The 23939-nt window shown below is 55.4% G+C and overlaps 1 protein-coding gene across 19 annotated transcripts in view; it reads right to left on the reverse strand.

The window, feature by feature from the left end:
• Positions 1 to 23253, reverse strand: part of ARHGAP39 (Rho GTPase activating protein 39) — a 73649-nt gene extending 50396 nt beyond the window's left edge. For 5 of the 19 annotated variants that reach the window (XR_004522935.2, XR_004522934.2, XR_012327028.1 and 2 more), the window contains exon 1: positions 23076 to 23252. The gene's annotated coding sequence lies outside the window, so the exon portion shown is untranslated. Of the gene's footprint in view, positions 1 to 16420; positions 22068 to 23075 lie in introns of those variants that run through there. The other 14 variants (XR_004522937.2, XR_004522936.2, XM_033843331.2 and 11 more) reach the window with 5 other exon arrangements.
• Positions 23254 to 23939: the final 686 nt, after the last annotated feature.

A 23939-nucleotide genomic window follows, 5' to 3' on the forward strand; every position in this document is an offset into this window, starting at 1 on the left:
AGCACAAGGCCCCGCTCTCCCCGCTCAGCCAACAGGCCGGGCTGGCATTTCCGCCTCCACACCTCCCGCTGCAGCTGTTCTCACTGACCTCCACGCCCCCCCAAAGGCACGGGCCACGCTGTTACGCTGAAAATCGTGGCCCAATCCGTCAGCAAGTCATGGAATCAACCCGTAGGTCAGAACCAGCTTTTCAGACCTTTCTGGAAAACGACGTCAGACCGCACCCCACACAGAAAGGACACTGCTGTTTGGAGTCAACTGGATGCAACGTAAAGTGAATCTCGGAGGCTGGAGCTGCCCTGCAAGCTCTCGGAAAGCTGCCACTCTGGGGACAGCACGTGGCTTCTGTCCGGCCTCGGGGTTGCATGACAGGCAATCAGGACACACAGACCCCTCTGCTCACCCGCGGTGTGCGTCCCCAAGCCCTCACCTTCTTGGGCTTTCCTCACCAACAAAACCGAACCGGAGCCCCCGCAGGCCCGTTTAGAGAGAACAAAATCTCTATCCCACGCTCACGAGCCAAGGTCGGGGACACAAGCTGGCCTGTGACAGGAACAGCCCAACAGCAGCGAACTGTTCGGGTTCCCCAAACCTTCCAGGCGCACAGCGCCCTGGCGCCCAGAGGAGGACGGCGTGACAGGCCTGTCGTTCTGCACGACGCCAACGCCAGCCCTCCTGTCACCTCCAGCGCCCACGGGGCAGCCAGTCCCGACCCCTCCAGGCTGAGCCCCCAGCCGCCTCGGCCCCAAAAGATGATGCGGGGGCTTTGGCGAGGGGGCGGGGGTGCAGGACAGAGACGGGGCCTCCACGAAGGAGAAGCAGCGGCGCTTCGAGGCAGAGGATGTTTCCTTATTACTCCAACCTCCTTGTGCCTTCTGCTCATTCCCACCCCAGCAGCCAGCCCTCTGCCCCGTGACGCAGCAGCACTCGCTGCAGTGACAGGCCTGCCTCCTTCAAAGGAAAGTCGGCGGAAGCGAGGACGCTTCTCGCACTCACTCCAGGGGCCACGTGGCACCGCGCGCAGCCCCGCCCACCCCACCCCGCCCAGGAGAAGACAGAGGGTCCCTGAGGAAAAGGAAACTCCTGAGAACGCTGTGGGACGGCTGAAAGCACAGAGAAGAGCGGCGACAGGCCGTCTGCCCAGGACTCGGGGGTTTCCTAGGGCGCTTCTCACCCCGCCCGGCGGGCGAAGGTGGCGCCGGGGCAGGTGGTCAGGCTTCCCGTGGCTCTGAGTGTGGAGACGCGGCCGCCTGGCGTTTCCCTGTGCTGCTCTTCCGCGCAGTGTCGCGCTTCGGGCCTTCCCCACTCACGGATCTGGGCCGCCCTCACCCTGTCCTGGCCGGCTCCCCAAAATGCTCCATGCACACCCCTCACCTGAAGGAGGTCTGCTCCCTTGAAAGTCACCGCAGGAGGGATACCCTCCCCACCAAGGCCCCTCAAAGGCCCCCGGCGCCCCACGCCCCCGTCGGTGAGCCGGGGGCCGGCTCCGCCCCGGCTGCCCTAGCTCAAGAGGACGAGGAGCCCCTGGACCCGGCACCTGGTCTCCGCAGCCCCGCCTCCTGAAGAGCACCTGGCGCAAGGGGAAGTAAAGACACCGAAAAACTCACAAACAGTTCACTGGGCTGTGACGACGGCTGCCCTTTGCCGGGTGCTGCCGAGCTCTCAGCAGCCGCACCGCCCACCGACCTCACCACGTGGTCGCTCGGCGCCCTTCCCCCGCTGCGCAGGCAGGCGCAGGCAGGTCGGCTTGTCCTTGTCACAGACCCGGGCCGGTGCTGAGGCCGGAGCTGCGTAGGGGCAGCTGGACCGGACCGCTGCTCGCTCCTCCCCGCCCCCACTGCAGGAACGCTCCGGTCACACGTGGGCGAGAAGGTTCTTGATTCCAACTTCCTACGCGAGTTCTGGAACAGAAACACTCTGTGCCGGCTCCTGATGGGGTCTGCTTGGAGCACGAGCCCCAGGAAGCTGCAGCCTGCAGGCCGGGGGCCGAGGGGGACGCTCTGCCCGGTGCCGCCTGCGTGGAGCGGGGTGTGCGCCTCGCGAGCGTGTGAACACGTGTGAGCACGGCGCCCACCGCCCGCCGGAGCGACAGCCTGAGGCCTGATTGGGGCCCGGGACGCCCGCCTCCGTGCTGCACCCCACTCCCCCGGGGCGCTGAGACGGCGAGGGCAGGGAAGGGGCCACGGCAAGGGCAGGACATCCCAAGACCCCTGCAGCCCACAGCCACTGGCGGTACCCTTGGCGGGCAGGGCTGGGCACTGGGACACTGAACGGCACCCTCCACCCACTGGTGTGTCCAGACAGACAGGAGCCGCCTCTAGGAGGCCGCCCAGCCCTGCCCTGCCCACCCCGGCCTGCTGTCCTCCCCACCTCCACGCAAGGTGGTAGGGGCCAGCCAACCTGCAAGACCTTGTGGTCCTGCCTGCCATGGCCTGAGTCGCTCCCATAAGCCGACTGCCTCCCTGAGGACCTCCCCGCCCCCAAGGCTGAAAGGCCAGCAGATATTTCTGGAATGCAAAGCTGGCCAATTCCCACCAGCAGACAGACCACGCAGCTGAACACAGCCCAGCAAAGAGGTGGCCCAGCCAGGAGGTGGAGCCCTTCTCAGGCAGCAGCGGAGGAGGGGGCTGCGTCCACAGGGTCAACGGTGAAACCCAGAGATGCTGACCCACAAGGAGTCCCAAGGTCGGCAAGGTCACGTCTCAGAAACAGGAGTAAAATGTGGTTTCCACCACAGAAGTAACAGCAACACCTCCCTCCCACGACCCAGCAAGCAAGGAGGAGGGAGCGGAGCAGGGGGGAGGGTGATGCGTGGTTCCCAGTCATTCTCATAGCTCTCAGGCCCGGGGGGTGGAGGCACTGGGTGACCACAGGCTTTGTCAGGACTCACCCCAAGTGTGCGACAAAATATTAACCAGACACAGAGGAAAGGAAAACAAAGTGGAAACCTTTTATCTATGTGACGGAAAACCATCAGGAAACATGGATCTGGGCCCCTGCACACCTGCAGGTGGTGCCGGCAGTCACAGTAACAGACCCCACGGGTCCCACAGGGCCCTGTGCAGAAGGCCTGGGGCAAGCCCTGCTGTCAGACAGCGTCTGAGGGGGCTTCGCCTTCCTGGGGGGGCGGAGGGGGATGTCCCATCCAGTTCCTCGCTGAAGGTTCCAGAAAACCACTGATAAACATGAGGAACGTTTCATCAACTCAGACTGTCAGAGACTCCTTTCTGCCAAGTTCCAGTAGCAGAAGAGACGGCGCCTTCCTGGCAGGGCCAAGCCTGCCAGGCCACTGGGAGAGCTGGGACCCGTCATGCAGGGGACACGCCCCCCACCAACACACACACAGGAGGCTTGCCCCAGGACCTACTGGGAGTAAAGACTTCAGAGAACACTGCCATTTCTGCCACAATAATGAAACAGACAGCTTTGACCAACCCTCTTAAGAGAGAACAAACACACTATTATGACAGTTTTAAACTACTGAAAAAAATTTTTAACCCATTGATGAGATAGGAAGAAAGTTCGGAACCTCAGAGGGCAAAAGCTAAGTAAAATCGGCAACAGGGGAAATCAAGGCACCCCTCTGCTGTCTGCATCTGAGGGCCTGGCTGATCTTCAGCATTTGTACTGTTAGAAGAGGCAGGCGGGTGAACAGAAAGCCTTGGATGTGCCCAGGTGTGGACTCTCTCGGAGACACCCCCAAGGCTGAGGCCCCGAAGGCATCAGGTAAATGAGGGCCACTAGGAAACACAGCCCTCCCACCCTGAGGAAGCAGGAGCTGCAGGGGGAGAGGGAGAGGTCAGCCCACACCTGGGATGGAACTAAACAGACGCACAGTGTTCTAAGAGCACTGAATTGTTTGGAGGAGAGTAAAAATATCAATTAATTTAGATTTTGATAAATGAATTCTGTGTGTTAAAATATCCAGGGCAGCCACTATGGAAGCCAAGTGAATGAATTCCAATCTAGTTGAGGAGAGAAAAAGAAATAAAAAAAGATCAACCCAAAAGAAGTTAAGGGCTTCCCTGGTGGCGCAGTATTTAAGAATCCACCTGCCAGTGCAGGGGACATGGGTTCGAGCCCTGGTCTGGGAAGATCCCACATGCCACGGAGCAACTAAGCCCATGCGCCACAACTACTGAGCCTGAGCTCTAGAGCCCGCGAGCCGCAACTACTGAGCCCGCGTGCCACAACTACTGAAGCCCACATGCCTAGAGCCCACGCTCCTCAGCAAGAGAAGCCACCGCAATGAGAAGCCCGCGCACCACAACAAAGAGTAGCCCCTGCTCGCCACAACTAGATAAAGCCCACGTGCAGCAACGAAGACCCAATGCAGCCAAAAAATAAATAAGTAAATAATAAAATGAAATAGAAGTTAAGAAAGGAGGAAAAAAGTAATCTGTCCCCAAATAACAGGACAAATAAAGTGTGAAATAAGACCGTAAAAATAAACTCAAATATAATAATTTTCATAAACATAAATGGACCAGCAGTCTAGCTAAGACAAAGACTGTCAGACCAGATTTTTACAGATCCAGATACATTCAAACACAAGGATGTGGAACTGTGAAGGTCAAGAATGGACAAGACACCCTGACCTGAGGGAGAGCTGGTGCGGCTCTGGGGTGTGGGCAGAAGGCACCTCCAGAAGCAGGCCTGACGGGCCGGCCCACCGCACGGTGGGGTGGGGGGCCGCACATCTGTGAGAAGGAAGAGCCAGCACAGCTAACCAGGCTTCATCTCAGGGGACCATCCTTGGAACATCTCTGAAAACTGACCCCACACCAGGGCATGAAAGTCAGAGCTCCCAACAAAGGTCAAAGGCCCAGCTGCTCAGTCACAGCCCCACCCATGAGATACAGCAGTGAGTCAGGGAGTGAGAAGGCCCCGCCCCAGCAGTCATACGTGGTCACAGCTCGTGGGGAAAAGGAAGATATACGCACCGCTTCCACGGCCAGTGGCCTCGGGGTCACGGCTGAGAAGCGACCTTTTGGGGAGGGACTGGAAAGCTGGCAGGACCATCATGTGCTACGAGCAGGTGAGGCTGCAGCTGCCTGCTGCGGCGGCGTCTCTAAGGAACCTAGAGCCACAGTCACCCCAAGGGCACCGTCTGCACCTGCGCACCACCCCACCGCGCTCCGGGGGGCACCTGCACTCCCTGTGCAGCACACATGGGAGAGCAGGTCACGATAGAGACAGCCTTCTGTATGCACAAGGGCAATCACCACACAAGCAACTATGAGGAAGAGGACTGGCTGGGGGCAGGAAGCATGGAACCCACAACTCAGCAGGTGGCCTGAGTGCGACAGGACACTGCCCCGACCACCTGTGAAAATGCGCTTGCTCCACAAAACTGCCTCAGCTTCAGCATCTAAACTGGCACAGACCTCGCCCTGGCGGCATCATTTACTGAGCACCTACTGTATACAGTAAAACGCTTGGGAAGAGCTGTACAAACACCATCACATTTCCTCTTGCACACCTGGGGACGCGGCAGCTGTGTCCGTCCACACCTTACAGAACAGAAAACAAGGTCCCGTTTCTAAAAGGCCAAAGTCTGAGCTCACGTTCCGAAGCTCCTGCTGGGCCCAGCACGTGCCACAGGAGCCGGCCTGTCCATCTATGCTTCTCTCCCTCCTGTCTGCTAGGAGCCCCATTCCCTGGGGCTCTCCAGGTGTGTGTTTTTTTTTAACGTCATTAGATTTTTGTTTTAATATTTATTTATTTATTTGGCTGCGCCAGGTCTTAGTTGTGGCACGTGGGATCTTCGTTGCGGTATGCAGTACATGAACTCTTAGTTGCAGCATGTGGGATCCAGCTCCCTGACCAGGAATCGAACCCAGGCCCCCTGCATTGTGAGCGTGGAGCCTTAGCCACTGGACCACCAGGGAAGTGCCCCTCCAGGTGTTTGAGTGGAGGCCCCGCTGGCACCCCACCCCATGGGATGGGTGCAGGGCAGAAGCAACGTCCCCGAGGATCACAGGAGAAGACACGCCCTGCCTGCTGGAAGCGCCAGCATGGGGCTCAAAAAAAAAAAAAAAAAAAAAAAAAGGAGGCAGAAGTAAATAATAGGAAAAAAGAAAACGACCACCTGGCATCTGGATCCAGCCACCCCTGAAGCAGGTACTTCTCAGTACCTGTCCAAATGAGAGGATACGAATCCTTGTCCTAAAGCTGGGATGCACTGGTGATCAGAACAGCCCTCCTGGGGCCATTTAGCCCCCCACAACTGCTGATGTTATGAGGCGGCAGGGAAGAGAGAGGGAAGGGGGAGAAGGGGGCCAGGGCACAGTGGAAAGGAGTCTCCAGTCCCACCCCTTCTCCAAGGGCCTTGGTTGCAGCCGGCTGCCCCTCCAGGCCGCGGTACAGAAGGAAAGTAAGGAGGATTCACCAAGTCCTCAGAAAGCTGCGCCCCCAAAAGAGCTGGCGCTTCCGGAGCGGCTGGGGGCATGCAGGCTCTCACCCAGCCTGTCACCTCAACGTGGACAGCGTCCAGGGTGGCTCCTTCCTCTGTGGCCATCGTAATGTCCAGAGTGAAGCCACTGCGGGAGGCTCATGAAGGGCTGGGACCGAATGACAGGAAAGCGGCAGCGAACACTCAGAGCGGTTCTCACACCCGGAGGAGACAGCGACGCCCAGAGATGGTCACTCCGCCACCACGAAGGGCCACCAAAGGACAAAACAGGACAACGCAGCATCAGGCACACAGACACCCGAGCAAAAGGAGACCCAGACACAGCCGTAGCAGAAGTACTTAAACCTCTCCCTGGATAACCAACAGAGCAAGCAGAGGACAAAATCAGGCCCACAGCTGTCCCGAGCAGAGCTGACCTGCAGGTAAGCGCGCTGCCAGCCCTCTCTGGTGTCTGCCTAACCTCAGCCACCAGCCGCTTCCTGACCCCGTCGGCCCTGGGGTTTTAAACAGCGCACATGGGATGGATCATGTGCTCCTCGAGATCTCAACTGTTTCCCTGATCCCCAGAGCTGCCGGTTCACTCTCCTCGGGATTTTTCTTAGAAAACTGGAAGAAGTTTTCTACACGTTCAGAGCAGGGTGTCATCTGCTGTGGCGCCCCGTGCGACGGATTTCCCGCTTCACCGCACACCACACATCGCTCGACAGGTGCACGAGTAGCAACCTGGGTGGCAGCACAGGCCGAGCCAGGGCAGCATGACGGGTGCAAGAGGCAGAGAGACAGAGCGTCAGGGCAGCCGCCACACCAGCAGGCGCTGACTCGGCGCGTCAAGCAGGTGGTCGGCCACACGCACCTGGGTCGGGACGAGGGCCACGTTTTGGATGCAAGCTTAGGGGAAATCAGCACACAACAGGAACTTCACTTTCCTGCCCAGCGTGTTTACGGGCACAGCGAACTAGCGGAGACAACAGAGGTAAGGGCTGGAGGAGGCGAGGAAGCCCGCGTGGAGAGGGTGCTGGCAGCCTGCGGAGACAGGCGGTGGGGGCGGGCTCAGGGGAGCAGGGAGGAGGGACAGCAGGCACAGGTGCGCCAGGTACAGGGAGGCGGGGTGGTAGCATGGGGAGAGGCCAAGAGCTGTCTCGTTCGTTTTTAAGCTGTGAGAACCACCGCAGGAAAGCACCACGACAAAGGTGGGCAGAGGGCGCTGCCGCTGACGTGGGGTCACGGGGCCTCGTTTCAGCTGAAAACCTCCAAAACACTTGTTACTGAGAGGCGTGTGCCAGAGCTGACAGGCTCCTACTGGCATCACAGAGTCCCGGCCCAGCGTGCGGTGCCCAGGGACAGGCCCGGCCCCGGGAGACCTTCGACACACTCTCCACCGACCTCTCTTCACACCCAGACTCTGGACGTCCTCACACGAGCAGCCTGTCTACTTCAAATGCGAGTCCAGAAAGCAAGAACCGTCTTCTCCAACCGCCCCCCGGAGCCTAGGCGCCTGTCCTCACCAGGCCTGGCCTCTCCAGGCACTCAGCTGCCAGTACACGGAGCTGGGGGAGCCCACAGACGGCACACGTGGAGCGGGGCGTCCTCCAGGGGCGCTGCAGTGGAGCCGATTAATACGGAAAGTGAACAGGACCCTCCGGCCCAGCCGCTGAGGGCAAGCCCAGGGTCCTGGCAAACAGAGGCTGCTGGTGGGCACAGGGTGGGCTCGGTGCTCTGCCTCTTCCACCCACAGGCAGCCCCGGGGCACCGCCGCTTTGGGACCGCCTTCCCTTCTGCGAGAGCTTTTTCCTGGCTCCCGTTTCTTCTCTCTTTTTCCGGAAAAAGGGCAGGTGGGCGCTAAGGTTTTGAAAATGTGTGCGTCTGAAAACGCCTTTATCCTTCCCGGACAGCTGACGGGCTGTCTGGCTGGGTCCGAGTTCATGCGTCAGGTCTGGAGGTGCCTCCGAGGTCCCCTGCTCCTGCCGGCCAGCCTGCCCTCAGGCCCTCGCGGGGCCCCTCTGCTCCACACCCCATCCTGTGCTGCTGAGGCTCCTGCACCAGCTGCAGTGGCCTCTACTGGTCTCTCTATTTCCTACTGCTCGTGCCCTTCTGTTCTCCTTTTGCATGACTACGTTCGCTTCACTCACTGCACCTTTCACTCTGCCCTCCCGCCCGCACTCTGCCCCGTCCCCTCCTGCACAGCACTGCCTGCTCCCTGGGAATGTAAGTCCTCTCACCTCAGCGACGTGGATGCTTCTCCACTTCCTTCTGGAAGCTCAGCTCCAAATCTGGGCCTGGCAGGGCTGTACACTGGCCCACTGGACGGGCGCCAGAGTAGGCCTCTCTGGCTGGACTCTCCCCACCAAAAGCTGGTGCAGAGGGAAAGGCCTGGCCGCCAAAGTCCTGGGCAGGTACCTGCATCCTCACTGGTGCCAGAGTCCCCGCTCCCGTGACCTCTGCCTCCTCTCCCAGGAGGAAAGATTTCACACGCCTCCTGGGACAGGGAGGGGCAGTTGTCAACTCCAGGCAGCGAGGGAGAGGATCTAAGTACACAACTACTTCTCAAACAGCCCTGGGAGAACCTCCACGGTGCCCCACGGGCTTTCTCCCGAGTCTGTCCTAAGTGCCACCAGCATTTGGAACGCTCACCTCAAGTCTTAGGATTCTTTTTTTTTTTTTTTAACCTCCTTTCTCCTCTAATAACCAAAAGCAGGTGTGAAGCACCTCCCTGCCCATCCTACATTTCCACAGGGCACTCACCCTTCGGGGCTCACACGCACCCCACGGCTCCCAGACCACACCGTGGCTGCCACTTGAGGCCGAACCTCCTCCAGCATCCAGTCCCCATGGACCTTCCCCAGCACCCGCACTGCCCTGTGCGCACCAGCCTCCACGTGTCCCTCTGGGAGATGGATGGGGAGGTGCCGACCAAGTGAAGCCCTACTGCCCAGGGATGGTCGGCGATTTGCACCCACACCCTTTACCATCCAAGCACAGGCTCCAAACTCAAGGAGGGGTGGGAGCCCCCAGGAAGTCTGCCCAGCCTGTGGCACTGGCTTGAGCGCTGCCTCCCCCACGAGTGTCCCAGGGATGCCCAGCTCTGCCCAGCTCTGCCCAGCTCCGAGCTCACGCCGAATCCTGACCTGCAGCTACCAAGACAACAGCACCACATGAGCGACCAGAAAGCCCCCGCGAGGCTGTGACCCCACGAGCTCTGCCGGCCCCCCGGCCCGAGGCGAGACTGCCAGGGTCATGCAGACGTGGGACAGGGGGGTTTGGCCAGTTATAAAAGAAGGGTTTATTCTGGATGATGTGACAGCTGCCAGAGTTCAACCGTCAGGAGCATCTGCTAATAGGATGATTCAAAATGTGAAGCATTTAAATTGCACTAGTTGTAAAAGTCATAAGTGCCAACGTGGGCTAGACAGACCTCCTGCAGTCGCCACCCTTCACCACTGGGACTGAGGCGCCAGCTCCCACTCTGGCCCACACGTAAAGGGCAGCAGTTCCACACTGTGAAGACCAGTCGGGGCCACGTCCAGCACAGGGACCCACAACCCAGATCTTAAGCAGTGTTCCTCTGCTTGCACGGCTCTGCCCGCGGTCTTCCCAGAATGAGGTTTGGAACTGAGCCTCTCGGGCAGGACGTTGTCATGACACAGCCAGAGCAGGTGAAGGCTCGGGCTCCCGCTCCAGGACCACCCCGCATCAGCACAAATCACGTGGCCAAGCCCCTGTGCTGGGGCAGACAGGGCTCAAGACAGGGGCTGCAACTCCCATGGCAAAAGCCTTGAGGAGAGAGCAAGGGACCAGGCAGCTGGTGGAATCCACACAGAGGCTGCAGGGCCGCGACACATCACCAGGCCCCTCGGCGCCCGCTGACCCAAGTCCTCTGCACCACCGGCCACACGGTTTTCTGTGCCTCACTGGGCACTACTTCAGGGGCATCACAGGACAGAAGACCTGAGTGGTCAATGCACCTCTGTTTCAAGATGCCCACCTGACACTCTCCATCCAGTGATGGAAGGGCATTCAGCAGGCAGAGCTCAGGCTGAGGAAACCAGAAACTAAATCTACAAAAAGGTTAAAGAAACCTACGTGGAGGCCAGGACCCAAGGGGCCAAGGCCCCGGCTGACCCTGGGGGAAGGGAGCCTACGCCGGGGACCTGGGGGGCGGGGGGCAGGTGCGGAGACTGGGCATCTGGCTGAGGCGGCGGGCGGGCAGGCAGCGAGGGGCAGCATGGCCGGCAGCACCCTAGGGGTCCATCTGGGCCGGACCCACAGTGTCGCCGGGACTTCTGCAACAAGGCGTTAACTTTAAACATCCGTGACCAGTGGATTCATGAAAGCAGACGACAAGACCAAAGAAGTGGAATCCACAGAAAGGGCTCACGTGTAAAACACAGAAACCGAAACTGAGAGCTCCACCGTTGGGTTCATGGACAGATGGACACTGCAAACGCAGCTCGGGGAGCTGGAAAAAGAGCCTAGATGGTCCAACCGCAACTAGAGAGGAAAAGGGTGGAAAAACCGAAGAGACAGACACACGGAAACCGTGAGAAGGGGTGCCACGCGTGTTCCCGTGGCCAGAGTGGACAAGTGGGCAGAAGCAATATGCGAAAAGATGTCGGCCGAGAACGTCCCCAAACTGACCAAAGACATCAAGCGACCAACTCAAGGAGTGCTGCGGGCACCTGAGTCTTGATCGCATCAAGACGGCGCTGCTCCGCCCACTGCCATTTCCCTAGCTGAGCTTTCCAGTCTCCTATTTCTAAGGTGGCCGGTTATCCTAGGAAGATGCCAAGTACTGCAGCCTCTCCCAGAACCCACCCTCCCCATCGCCACCTGCCCAGCCCACTGGCACCGTCCCACCCTGCTCCTGTCTCACGTGGTACCCACAGCACCGCCCTGGGTCCCTCTCTCCCACCTCGCCTAACACCTGGTTCCTCACCCAAAATATAAAGTTACTTTTCTGTCCCCATTACTACCACACCAACCCCAAACCTCCCAAACACCAGCAAATTTGAGTGAAGAATCAGCAGTAGTACCGGGAAAGGGGTGGGAACACGTAAAGGAAACAGGGGTGAAACTGGCGAGCAGGTCACCCGGGCGGCTCGAGCTGCTCCCGCCTCTGGGGTGAGGGAAGAGTACAGGAGGCAACTGGTCCTGGCCCCTAGCGCTCCTAACGTCGCCTGCAATGCAGGTGCCGCAATGCTGATGCCCGAAGGCTCCTGAACGGCTGGGCGGCAACCGCATCGGAGAACGGTGGAAACACGCAGGCGCTCAGCCTCGCCCCGCTCCCGGCAAGAGGAACACGCTCAGAGGCACACTCCATCGCTGGGCGCTGCCGTGGCCAGGGGCCGCCCTTCACCGCACACAGTAAAGAGCATCTTGGTCGTTTCCAGGACGGCAGGGCAGGGCGCGTCCGTGGGCGGAGCACCACACTGGAGGTCACCTTCCATCAGATTCTGAACTTACTGCTTCCCAGACCTCTAGACTCCAGAACTGCTACTGAGAAGCGCAAAGTCATTCGGACGCTCAATTCTCTGTCTCTTTCTCTCTGAAGGCCCTGCGAGGCTTCCATGTGTCCGGAGAGCTGCAGAGCGTCGAGCCCCTTGGACAGGGTTCCCAGACGTCAGTGCTCTTCTCTGCTCTCCCACCCCAAACCTGGGTTCTGCTGCATCTGGCACCCCTGCTGTTGCTGTGTAGTCTCTCTCTGAACCCTACAAAATATAATTATTTCATGCAAATATGTTCATCATTTGTTAACCATTCCATTTTGCAACGCATGCTTTCCCTGATGATTCTTTGCTTCTCTGAAAACAGCATTCCACCCTGCTCCAGGAGGCTACCCTGCAGGAGGCCAGTGTCTCCGGCCGCTCCCACCGTCCTCCTGGCGCCGGGACCGCTGAGGAGCGGCAAGCAGGACCCGTTAGCACCCTGGAAGAGCTCTTACTTCTGGTTGCTTTAAACGTTGTCTTGGTCTTTGGTGTTTTGGAGCGTTGCTGTGACGTTTCTCAACATGGACGTTATTTATCCCGTTTGAAATAAACGATCTTTCCATCATCACATCTGTCATTAGTTCCAGCCAACAGCTCTTCCAACACTGTCTCTTCTCCATTCTAAGTTGGCTTTTGGGGCTGGCATCAAATGTATCTGAAACTCTTGCATTCTGTCCTCCACCCCTCAATCACCTTCTCCACCGTACTTTCCATTCCATTAACTCTTTGTTGTTCTTATTAAAATCCTTTCACCTCGTTCACAAAGCCTCTCTTCAACTGCTTATAATCGAATATTTAGCCTGTTGGTTACTTTTTAAGTTTCAGCTGTCATTTGTTTCTGGAGATTCCCTTTGGTCTCTCTCAAATCTTCCTGACCCTTCCTGTTAGCCTCTTGTTTTCTGCTCTTCATTGTGGTTCTCTCTTTGACTTCCTTAAGGTCCCTGGTGCCTCTAAATTTTGAGCCTTTTGATGATTCTGTGGTGCAAACAGGATTAGTTCTCAGCTCTCCTCACTGCCAGCACAGAACCTGCCGTTCTCAGATCTGCTAAGTCAGTTATGACGTATCCATCTGCCTCCCAGCTTCCAAAACTTTATTGCTATCATCTCCCTCTCACTTTACTCAGCCTTGTGAGTTTGACTTTTTTAAACATCACTTTCCTGTTCATTTAGCAGAATGGGAGAGAGTTTGGGAGAGAGTGAAGCTGTATACATGTGTTCAATCTGCCATCCTTACCTGAAAACCAGGAAGCTTTCCTTAAAAAATTATCTTCAGCATGAAAAATGGGAGCTGGAGTCCAGACATTTTAAAAATTAATTTAAATTTCATTTTCACCATACAAATTATTTCAAAATAGAGAAGAAATAACTTCTTAACCTCATCATCTATTAACATTAAGCCACATTACAAATACAGGCACATTTGTATTTCCCCATGGAAATCATCCTGGTTAAAATTTTTTGGTAGAATATCTTTTGGTTTTTGATAGTTTAAGAGTTCATAGACTATATATATAATACATATATATGTATAACTGACTCATTTGGCTGTACAGCCGAAATTTACACACTGTAAATCAACTATACTTCAATAAAACATTTTTTTAAGTTCATAAATCATATAATTATTCTAATATGTATTTCAGTTTTGGTTATTAAAGGGGTAAAATTTGTATTTATGTCAAAAAACTAACTCAACAATTTCCTCAAAACAACATGCAGGGAAAAAACCTCAGGTTGGATTTGAAATTCACTTGGGAGAAGCATGCTGCGTGCACCTCTGAAAATATACACATTGATACTATGCATAAAATAGATAACTAATGAGAACTTACTGTATAGCACAGGGAAGTCTACTCAATACTCTGTGGTGACCTAAATGAGAAAGAAATCCAAAAAAAAAAGGGGCTACATGTATATGTATAGCTGATTCACCTTGCTGTTCAACAGAAACTAACACGACATTGTAAAGCAAGTATACGCCAACAAAAATTAAAAAAAAAAAAAAAAAAGCGTCACCAGGGCACCTGCTGCTGAGTCGCCGGGATGTGCAGAGGCTCTAGGCGTTACCACAGGAAAAGCAACAGCAGATAATTTGTATCACTTGTCTGGAAAACAAGGAAACCCTTTTTTACATTCTAACATGATAGCCTATTTCTTATATGAAGGTCCTTTACCAGGGTTTCAAAGATGTTTTAGGAAACTGATTGATACTTAATGAGTTAATAAATTTTCCCATTTAACATGATGAAAAATAGACTCTATTTTCAAGTAGAATGTCTGATTTTTCAGGATGGGTTACCAATGTTGAGTGAGAAATATGTGAACACTTCCTCTTTATAGAATATATTACAAGTGTTATTTAGAAAATACTGAAAATTGTTTCTGCTGCAAGGCACATCAAAGGCTCTATGCCCTGTTAGAGGCTCCCTGATGCCAAGGATTTGCTAAACTCAGACAAGTCCAAACAAGCTGCGGCCGGCCTGTTTTTTTGCCTGTGATCGGCTCAGTTCCACACAAAGGGTGAATGCGGGAAGGCAGTTTTCACGGCACACGTACAAAGCGACACTTCAAGACAGATGCAGCAACAACAACAAATGCTGAAGTACTGCAGGAAAAAACCAATGTTTTCCTGACAAATACCTGTTGGGGCAGATAAATATCCCACAAAATAGTATTAAAAATTTGGGCTTCCTTGGGAGCGCAGTGGTTGAAAGTCCACCTGCCGATGCAGGGGACACGGGTTCATGCCCAGGTCCGGGAAGATTCCACATGCCACGGGGCGGCTGGGCCCGTGAGCCATGGCCGCTGAGCCTGCGCGTCCGAAGCCTGTGCTCCGCAATGGGAGAGGCCGCAACAGTGAGAGGCCCCCATACCGCGCAAAAAAAAAAGTATTAAAAATTTAGCTAAACTTTCTGGGACTTCCTGGTGGCGCGGTAGATAAGAATCCGCCTGCCAATGCAGGGGACACAGGTTCCAGCCCTGGTCCAGGAGGATCCCACATGCCGCGGAGCAACTAAGCCTGTTCACCACAACTACTGAGCCTGCGCTCTAGAGCCCGCGAGCCACAACTACTGAGCCCGCGTGCCACAACTACTGAAGCCCACATGACTAGAGCCCATGCTCTGCAACAAGAGAAGCCACTGCAATGAGAAGCCCTCACACTGCAGCAAAGACTAGCCCCCACTCGCTGCAACTAGAGAAAGCCTGCACGCAGCAACGAAGACCCAACACAGCCAAAAATAAATAAATAAATTTATTAAAAAATAATAATAAAGGATATATGTAGATGTATAACTGAATCACTTAGCTGTACACCTGAAACTAACACAGCGTTGTAAATCAACTATAATATAAAATAAAAAATTAGGGCTTCCCTGGTGACGCAGTGGTTGAGAGTCCACCTGCCAATGCAGGGGACACGGGTTTGTGCCCCGGTCCGGGAGGATTCCACATGCCACAGAGCGGCTGGGCCCGTGGGTCATGGCCGCTGGGCCTGCACGTCCGGAGTCTGTGCTCCGCAACGGGAGGGGCCGCGGCGGTGAGAGGCCCGCGTACCGCAAAAAAAAAAAAGAAAAAAAATCCTGCCAAACCAACAGAGAAGGCTCCAGCCCTGAGCAACACCATCCTGGGCCCCAGTGGCCTCAGGCAGGAAGGCCCACACTGTCCCTTGGCGGCCGGCCGCTGGGCTTTCTGCACATCCCTGCAAATGAGGGTCTCCGGGACCCACAGTTTACCCCCTCCCAGGTTTGGGGAACCAGAGGCTACTTCTTGGGCTTCTCAGAGTCAGAAGAAGTAGGAATCCTCGTAGTATGGCTGAATTCTGAATACAAGATAAAAGGCCAACACCACCAAAATTAAATAGAAAAACAGTATCTAGAGTCCAGAAGCTGCCACGACACGTGCAATCGGATGCACAAACAACCTGAAGTCTGTCGGCTGGGAAATCTGTACTATACATGCTTCACACAATCCCAATGGCTAGGAAGCACATGCTGCCACCGGAGAAGTCCCAGGAAGCAGCTGAAGGGACTGTAACAGAACCACCAGCAGTGTCTCAGGATGACATTCCTGTGCAGCTCCACACAGGAAGGAAGCACCCACATCTCTGGTTCGTGCTGGGCCTCCAGGAACTTTAGGAAGGACCGAGAGAAGCAGCAGGACAGACAGAGGAGTGCAGTGAAGGAGGAAAATAGGCTCGAGTAGTGCGGGTCAGAGGAGGGGCTCCCAGGCCTGAGCCCAGCACCCTGGGGCCACGCATGGTTCTGTTCACAATGCAGCCGGCTACACTCGGGTCAACCAGCCTGCAAGAGGACAGAGAACGTGCTCTGCTGACTTGGCCTCTTGGTGTTGAAATTACGTTTTTAGAACGCTATACACGTATGACACTCAGTAATTTACAGAGTCCTCTGAAATTCAGTCACACTTCAGCCTCACGACACACCCTGAGAATACATGGGACAGATATAATCTAATCCGCAGATATGAGCCGAGGCTCGGCTGTTAAGCGATTTGATCGACTTACCTGTGATGGACCACACTCCTCGGGGACTGAGTCAAGGCTGAACTCAAGTCTTCCGCAGTGGGAACAGTGCTGTGTCCACTATACCCAGTATCTCAAAGGCCGATCCGGGCGTCACCGTGCTGCCCACTGGACTTCTCACCACAAGCCCAGGACAGAGTCAACTCTAAGGCCTTGGGCCCCCCCTTGGAACGCTCCCTCCTTAAAAATCCTAATCACTCTTATTTTTAACAGCTTTATTGAGATGTAATTCACATACCATACAATTCACCCATTTAAAGCATACAATTTTAGAATATTTCAGTATATTCACAGATAGGCACAGCCTTCACCACAGTCAAGTTTAGAATATTTTCATTACCCAAAAAGAAACCCCATACGCCTTAGCTGTCATTTCCCAGCCCCTGGCAACCACTAATCTACTTTCTGTCCCTATGGATTTGCCTGTTTGGGGCATTTCATATCAATGGAACCGTACAAAGCCAGACCTTTGTGTCTGGCTTCTTTCACTCAGCATAATGTTCCAAGATTCATCCACATTGTAGCATGAATCAGTACTTCCTTTCTTTTTATTCCCAAATAATATTCCACTGTATGGACAGAACACACTTTGTTTGTCCGTTCGTCTGTTGATGGACATTTTGGTTGTTTCCCCTTTTTGGCTATTATGAATGATGCTACTGTGAACTTCTGTGTACAAGTTTTTGTGTGGATATGTTTTCCTAGTCACTCCTACCTATAAGAACACATGAAAGGTGAGCCAATTTCCAACTGAGAAACTCACCTAATCTGACCATCCTATATTATTTAAAATACAGACAGATAACTGGGAGAAATAAATGACCACAGAAAGTACAGTTAAAGACATTAAGAAACAAAAGCAAACCCTGATCTAACAGAATCAACAGTGATTAAACAAAGAGATGTCACTTCTAGGGATGGGCCCCACAGGCACACGTGCACATGTCCACAATGCTGTGCCTGCAGCCTGATTTTAACTGCGCAAAATATGATGTTCGCCAGCAGGGGCTGGTCAGATAAATTATAGCACCTCCACACAGCCAGACACGATGTAGTCATGAAAAAGAATGAACTGGAAAATGTACTGATATGGAGTGACTTCCCAAACCCAAACACATTTAGTTAAAAAGGCGAGGTTACGAAAAATTTTTTAAAGAAAAGAGCGGGAAAAAAAGAAGACATATACATGTTTGCGTGCATAGTTACAACAAAGTATCTCTAGAAGGAGATGGAGTGGGTGCCTCCAGGGGACCAGGCTTCTGGGGGCAGAGAAGGGATGGAGGCAACAGACAGCTACACTGTGCACCCTCTGTGCCTTCAAACCCTGAAGATGTTACGTAGTACAAAATTTTTTAACCTTTTAAGGAGCAAAAATGAAAAGAATCTATGAGAATTAAAACATTTACACTTAGGAAAGCAAGAGATGAGAGGCCTCAGGTAGCTGGAAGCAGCCGCTGCTGTGTCAACCTGGGAAGCACAACGGTGACTCCCACCCAAAGGCGTCCATCCCTGCTGATGTTAAGACACAAAGGAAATGCTACACGAGGCACTGAGTCCGCTGCCCTCGAGGACTCCCTGTGCAGAGGGGGACAACTGGAGGCTGTGCAGAGCGTGCCTGGCATGGGGACAGATCAGGCCCCAGGCAGGCCCCAGTGAGGGCCTAAGGAGCCCCCGAGCCCTGCTCGTGTGAGGGGAAGAGAGAATGCGGAGCAGGGCTGGGCCTGGCGGTGCTCAGCCAGAGTTGCCGGAGCGCTGGGTGCGAGTCGGGGCACGCTGGGCCACGGCCAGCAGTCCAGGGGGCACGGCGAGCCGGGGAGGAGGGCAGAGCAGCAGCACGACTGGCACACATGCCCGGGGCCTGCTCCTCGGCCGCGGAGCATCCTGGGTGGCACGGGATGGCCTCCACACATTCGCTGCCGCTGCACCTGCTCCCAGTTGGGACGACCGCAAATGTCTCCAGATGAACCACCGCTGGATGAGAACACTGACCTGCACACATGCCCTGAGCAGCTGCGTGGAAGATAGAGGTGAGGGGGTCCAGCCAGGAGGCACCGCCACAGTGCGGACGAGACAGGCACAGGCCCCGCCTGGCAGCTGGCCCTGCTGCCAGAGGAAGGGGGATTCATTAACTACGTGGAAGGTACGACGAGCAAGGCAGCGAGCAGCAGCATGCGGGGGAAGAACCTAGCACATGATGGGCCCAGAGCACCAGGCGGCCAAGGCTAGAAGTGAGGCAGGAGGCAAGGCCTGAGACGCCTGCAGGGCTTCCGCGCAGGCGGCTAAGGGAAGAAGTGCGGCTGGCACTTGTCTGCTCCCTTGGGGTGGTCCTAGCATTGGCTCTGGTTATTTGGCCACCCTCCCTGTAAGAGGGCTGTCCATCCTACAGCCTGCCCCTGGCCGTGGGACGTATCTCCTCTCCCGGGGCTGGGCCAGGAGACCTGCTTTGGCCACAGAACTTGAGTCTCCAGTTCTAAGCTGAAGCTCAAAGACAGGCTGAGTCTCTGCCACTCTCTTGCCATAAGAATAGCGTGTCCCAAACAAGGGCACGTCCCCGATCCAGCAATGAAGACTCTCAGAAAAGAGCCTCAAGCAAATGAAATGTGAGCTAGAAATAAACCTCTGACTTGTTACTGCAGTCTTTCTAGAGAAAGCTGCCCAATAAACTCCCTGATTTCTTCCTTCCCCAACCCATCCTACGCATCACGGCCAGGTACACGTTCCTAACCCATTTTATCAGGACTTCCCCTACTCACAGACCTGAAGTGGCTCCCCATAGCCAGAGAACTGAAATCTAAAGTCCTTCACCTAAGTTCAAAGATCTTCACGTTATAACCCTTATTTCCTCTTATTCCTTATACAAACTTCTAACCCCACAAACCACACATGAGCCACCTTCTTGCCTTTACTCCCAAGACCTGAAACCCTTTCTGTCTGTAGTGCTGCAGTGTCCTCCATCCTTCCCCCACTCACCTCCTGCTGAGGTTCAGCTCAAAGACCACCTCTTCCTTGAAGCCCCCCCCTGCAGTCCTTCTCCCTCTGAACTTCTAGAGCAAACTTTTTCTGAAAATGGGCCAGACAGGAAACAGTTTAGGTGTTATGGGCCATGAAGTCTCTGTTGCAACTAGTCAAGTCTGCCAAAAAAGCCACAGATGAGGGCTTCCCTGGTGGCGCAGTCGTTGAGAGTCCGCCTGCCAATGCAGGGGACATGGGTTCGTGCCCCGGTCCGGGAGGATCCCACATGCCGCGGAGCGGCTGGGCCCGTGAGCCATGGCCGATGAGCCTGCGCGTCCGGAGCCTGTGCTCCGCAACGGGAGAGGCCACAACAGTGAGAGGCCCGCGTAAAGCCACAGATGATACAAAAATAAACCAGGGTGGCTGTGTTGCAATAAAACTTTATTTACAAAGACAGGCCAAGGGCCTGTCAGTGGCTGTAGCTTAGAGACCCTCGTCTGGCGCAGTGTTTGGAAGGCTGAGGCGTGAGCACAGCAGAAGCAGGAGTGAGCTAAGGCTGCAGGCCCAAGGGAGGAGGCTCTTCTCAGCAGGGTGAAACAGTGTGGCTGCAGGACAGCAGTCAGGGTCAGAAACAACCGCGGGGAGCAGGCCAGAGCTGCCAGGTGACATCAAGGGCGAGTCCCAGAGGCTGATGGGAGGCACGGTGAGGCAGGCATAGGAGGGAGCAGAGACAGCCCACAGCTGAGGGTGCAGACTTTACCAGGGGAGCAAGAAGGATAACAGGAGAAGAGACCTCCAGGCAGGGCAGCCCAGTCCAGCTCTGCCAGGTGTCGCCAGGCCCAGCGCTGCGACACCCAGGCTGAGCTCCTGAGACAGGACACCCACAGAGCCAACTTTGAGTGGGAGCGTGTAAGACCCTCAACAAATGGCCACATGGGTCAGTGAACAGGCACAGCAAAGCTATCTTGCTAGTAAAACTAGATATTTCACTATGAGAATGTTCTCATAGTGAAACATTTTTTTAATTTTTTCATCTTTACACGGACATTTTTCTTCAAAAGCAACAAAGAACCAGGTGGAGGCTTAACAACACACTGAATTCACTGTTATTACATTGTTCAAGGACAGCCCACACCAGCACACATGCAGGAAAGAAGGCGGGGATGGACGTTTTTAAATCTATCTTTAGATATTTTAAAATTTGCTCACAGAAGCTATTTCGTTACCATTCACTCTGAACATCAAATGTTCTCAACCTTAGACTCCACAAATGCCCGAAGACTCTCCTTAAAGTGTGTGTGGGGGGTCCCTCCTAGTCTTAGTGTCACACAGATAAAGGGGATGAGATGAAGTGATCTAGGGTAAGGCTAAGATACTCTTCCTAGACCTGAGAAAGAGAACCATCTCCTTGGGAAACATGACGAATTTTTCCACTTTGTTCTGAAGCAAGTTAAGTTATTCCTTCCAACAGCTTAGCAAGACAGAATGTCACAGCACTGATAATGCCAAGTCCTCATTTTCTGGTGCTTATGCCCTCACTGTCACTTAGTTTGTTAATAAAGTATCTTTTCCGTTACAAGGATAACACTGTGAAGTATAACAACAGGGATTCCCTGGGGGCACAGTGGTTAAGAATCTGCCTGCCAATGTAGGGGACACAGGTTTGAGCCCTGGTCTGGGAAGATCCCACATGCCGCGGAGCAACTGAACCCGTGTGCCACAACTACTCTGCCTGCGCTCTAGAGCCCGCGAGCCACAACTACTGAGCCCACGTGCCACAACTACTGAGCCTGTGCACCTAGAGCCCGTGCTCCGCAACAAGACAAGCCATCACAATGCAACGAAGAGTAGACCCCGCTCTTAGCAACCAGAGAAAGCCCACGTGCGGCAACAAGGACACAATGCAGCCAAAATTAATTAATTAATTAATTAATTAAAAGGAAAAAAGTATAACAACAATGGCTTTGATAGTTTAATTCAAGTAGAGAATTACCCAAGAACTGCTCGACATCTCATTTCTGTCAACAACAATCCTATCTACCTCCCAGGACAATAAGTACTGCAGGATTCTAGACTGGTTCATTAGAAGCTTTCTTCTTCTAAAAAGATTTTTAAAAACAGTTCTATATGATAATTTATCTAAGTACATGAGATTTGTTCCTCGTTTACCTTTATAAAGACTTGTTTCTCCAAATATGACCCCAGCTTGCACAAGAAAAGAGAGCCACAGACCTCAAGTTAGTGTTAAACTAAGACGAAACAGCCGACCCAGTGAGTGCACCCTGGAAACCAGATCTTGGCAGCGATAACAACTCCTGACTTTTCTCAACACTGACAACAAGGCACAATGAATTCACCGAGTCCCCACAACCACCCAGGGAGCCCAATATTATTGGTGCTCCCATTTTACACATGAGGAACCAAAGGCAGAGTACAAAGCCAGTAAACAGAAGAGTCATGACTCAAAGGCAAGCAGTCTGGCTCCAGAAGCCGCCCTCTTCTCCCCCCTGTTCTCCAGCCTCTCCAGACAGCTGACTAGACAAAGTGCAGGCAGAGAGACCCAGGGCCCTGCTCATTCCCAAGCCAGCGCGCGGGGCACACAGTCCGCGCCAAGCTGCTTTATGGAATGAGTCTCCTTGCTTCACATTCACCCCTATCAAATCTCCTTCCCCTCCCCCAACGAGGAGAAACACACCTTGCTCACTGTGAAAGGGGAGCCGCTGACCGGGAACCACCTGCTGTTTACAGAGGCACCCAGGATGTACAGGGTGCAATTCCCCTCGCTGGCTTCAAAGACAAACCTCCTATTGTCTGCACCAGGGGAGGAACAAGAAGCCTTGCAACTGTAGGTTTCTGTAAAGGTCACAGGAGGTTTGGTTAAACCCTAGGACAACGAAGCGGGTGAGGGACGCCGCATTTTTGCTGCTGAAGGCTGCGCAGCGCCCACAGCAGCTGCTGGTGGGAGCAGCATGTAACACACCCACAGCTGCGGCGGCCTCCCCGCCAGCTGCACGTTTTAAAATAAAAGACGTCCTGACCCCCAAGATGCGCACAGCCTGCCTCTATCTCGGCCCTCGCGCGGAACACTGCCTCCACCCACACCAATCCCGCAACCAGGGAGCCACCGCGGGAATTCCAGCTCCGGGAGGGCGACCGGGAGGGAAGTAGGGGACGCCCCAGCCCGCCTCCCTGCAGAGGCCAGATCGGCGGGGCCGGAGGCCACGGCCCGCACCCGGACACGCGCGTCCCGACTCCCCGGCCCTGCACCTCCCCGACTGCGCACCCGAACCGCGCCGACACCACGCGCTCAGGCCCGGCACTCCACTCACGCCCACCCTAGGCCGGGCACGCTCACACCCCAGGGCCGGCACACTCACCGACCCGCACCCCGGGCCGGGCACACTCTCACCCACCTTCACCCCTAGGCCTGACCCCACACCCACCACACACCCTGGCCCCGCGAGGCCTGGGCCCCTCGCGCCCCTGCGCTCCCCCCCCAGCCGGACCTCTACGCACAGAACCCGCCCCTCCCCGGCCCGGTCGCGGCACCGCCCGCCCCCTCAGTCGCCAAGGACCCGTATCCTCGCAGGCCGGGCCGGGGACCTCCAGGAGACCGGGCAGGGGCCACAGCGCCGGCCTCTCCGCCATCTTCCCGGCCCGCGCCGCCCACCGTCCGCGCTCTCACCCGCAGGCTGCGCGCGGGCCGCGCGGCCACAGCCCCTCATCCCGGCTCGCACGCCGCGCGTGAGCTGCTCGCGGCTCTCCCGCGCCGCCGCCGCCCGCTCGGTGCGCGCCCTCCGCCGCCGCCGCTGCCGCCGCCGCCGGCCCAATGCGCCGCGACCGCGCGTCCTCCCGTCACCAGCGCAACCCCCCGCCTCCGGCCCCGCCCCCGCCCCGCACGGCCCCCGCCGCCAGGGGACGCCGCCGCGAGCCCCGTGCACATGCGCCGGCGCGCGGCACGCCGGGAGCAGGAGTCCCGCCGGGGGCGTGCGCTGCATGGCGGGAGTCGGGAGCGTAGTCGCGCTGGCTCCGCCCACAGCGCGCTTGTGGGGTACTCGCGCTGTCCGGGCGAGTCCGGGGATGCTTCGGGCGAAGAGGGGCGCCCCCGGCCCGGGTCACCCGGGGCCCTGGGTGCGACGGGCGGAGAGGGGCGGCTGCTGGCCAGGTGATGCCGAAGCGCTCCCTCCAGCCCCGCGGTCCGCACCACGGCCGACGATGCCTGTCAGATCGCTCCTGAGATTCTTCCGAGCCCCTTCGGTGCGGTGCAGTTGACATTTCCTACGTGTCGGTGTGGATTTGGTGTAATTTTACCTACTCAAACCATGTTGGACTTCCTGGAAAAGATTTCACTTTTCCTCGATTCTGGAAAGTTATCAGTCACTGTCTCTTAAAATATTGGCTCTCCTCCATTCTTATAGGTTCTCCCTATGTATCTGTCAAGCTAAACTGGACGGCCTGTGTCCTCCGTGTCTCTACGATTTTCTCTCTTTTTGCTCTGTCATCTTAACTCTTGGTAATTGCTCAGTTAAGCTTTACTGTTGTTCTATTT

Source organism: Tursiops truncatus, chromosome 17 (assembly GCF_011762595.2).
Source record: "Tursiops truncatus isolate mTurTru1 chromosome 17, mTurTru1.mat.Y, whole genome shotgun sequence".
Taxonomy (NCBI): domain Eukaryota; kingdom Metazoa; phylum Chordata; class Mammalia; order Artiodactyla; family Delphinidae; genus Tursiops; species Tursiops truncatus.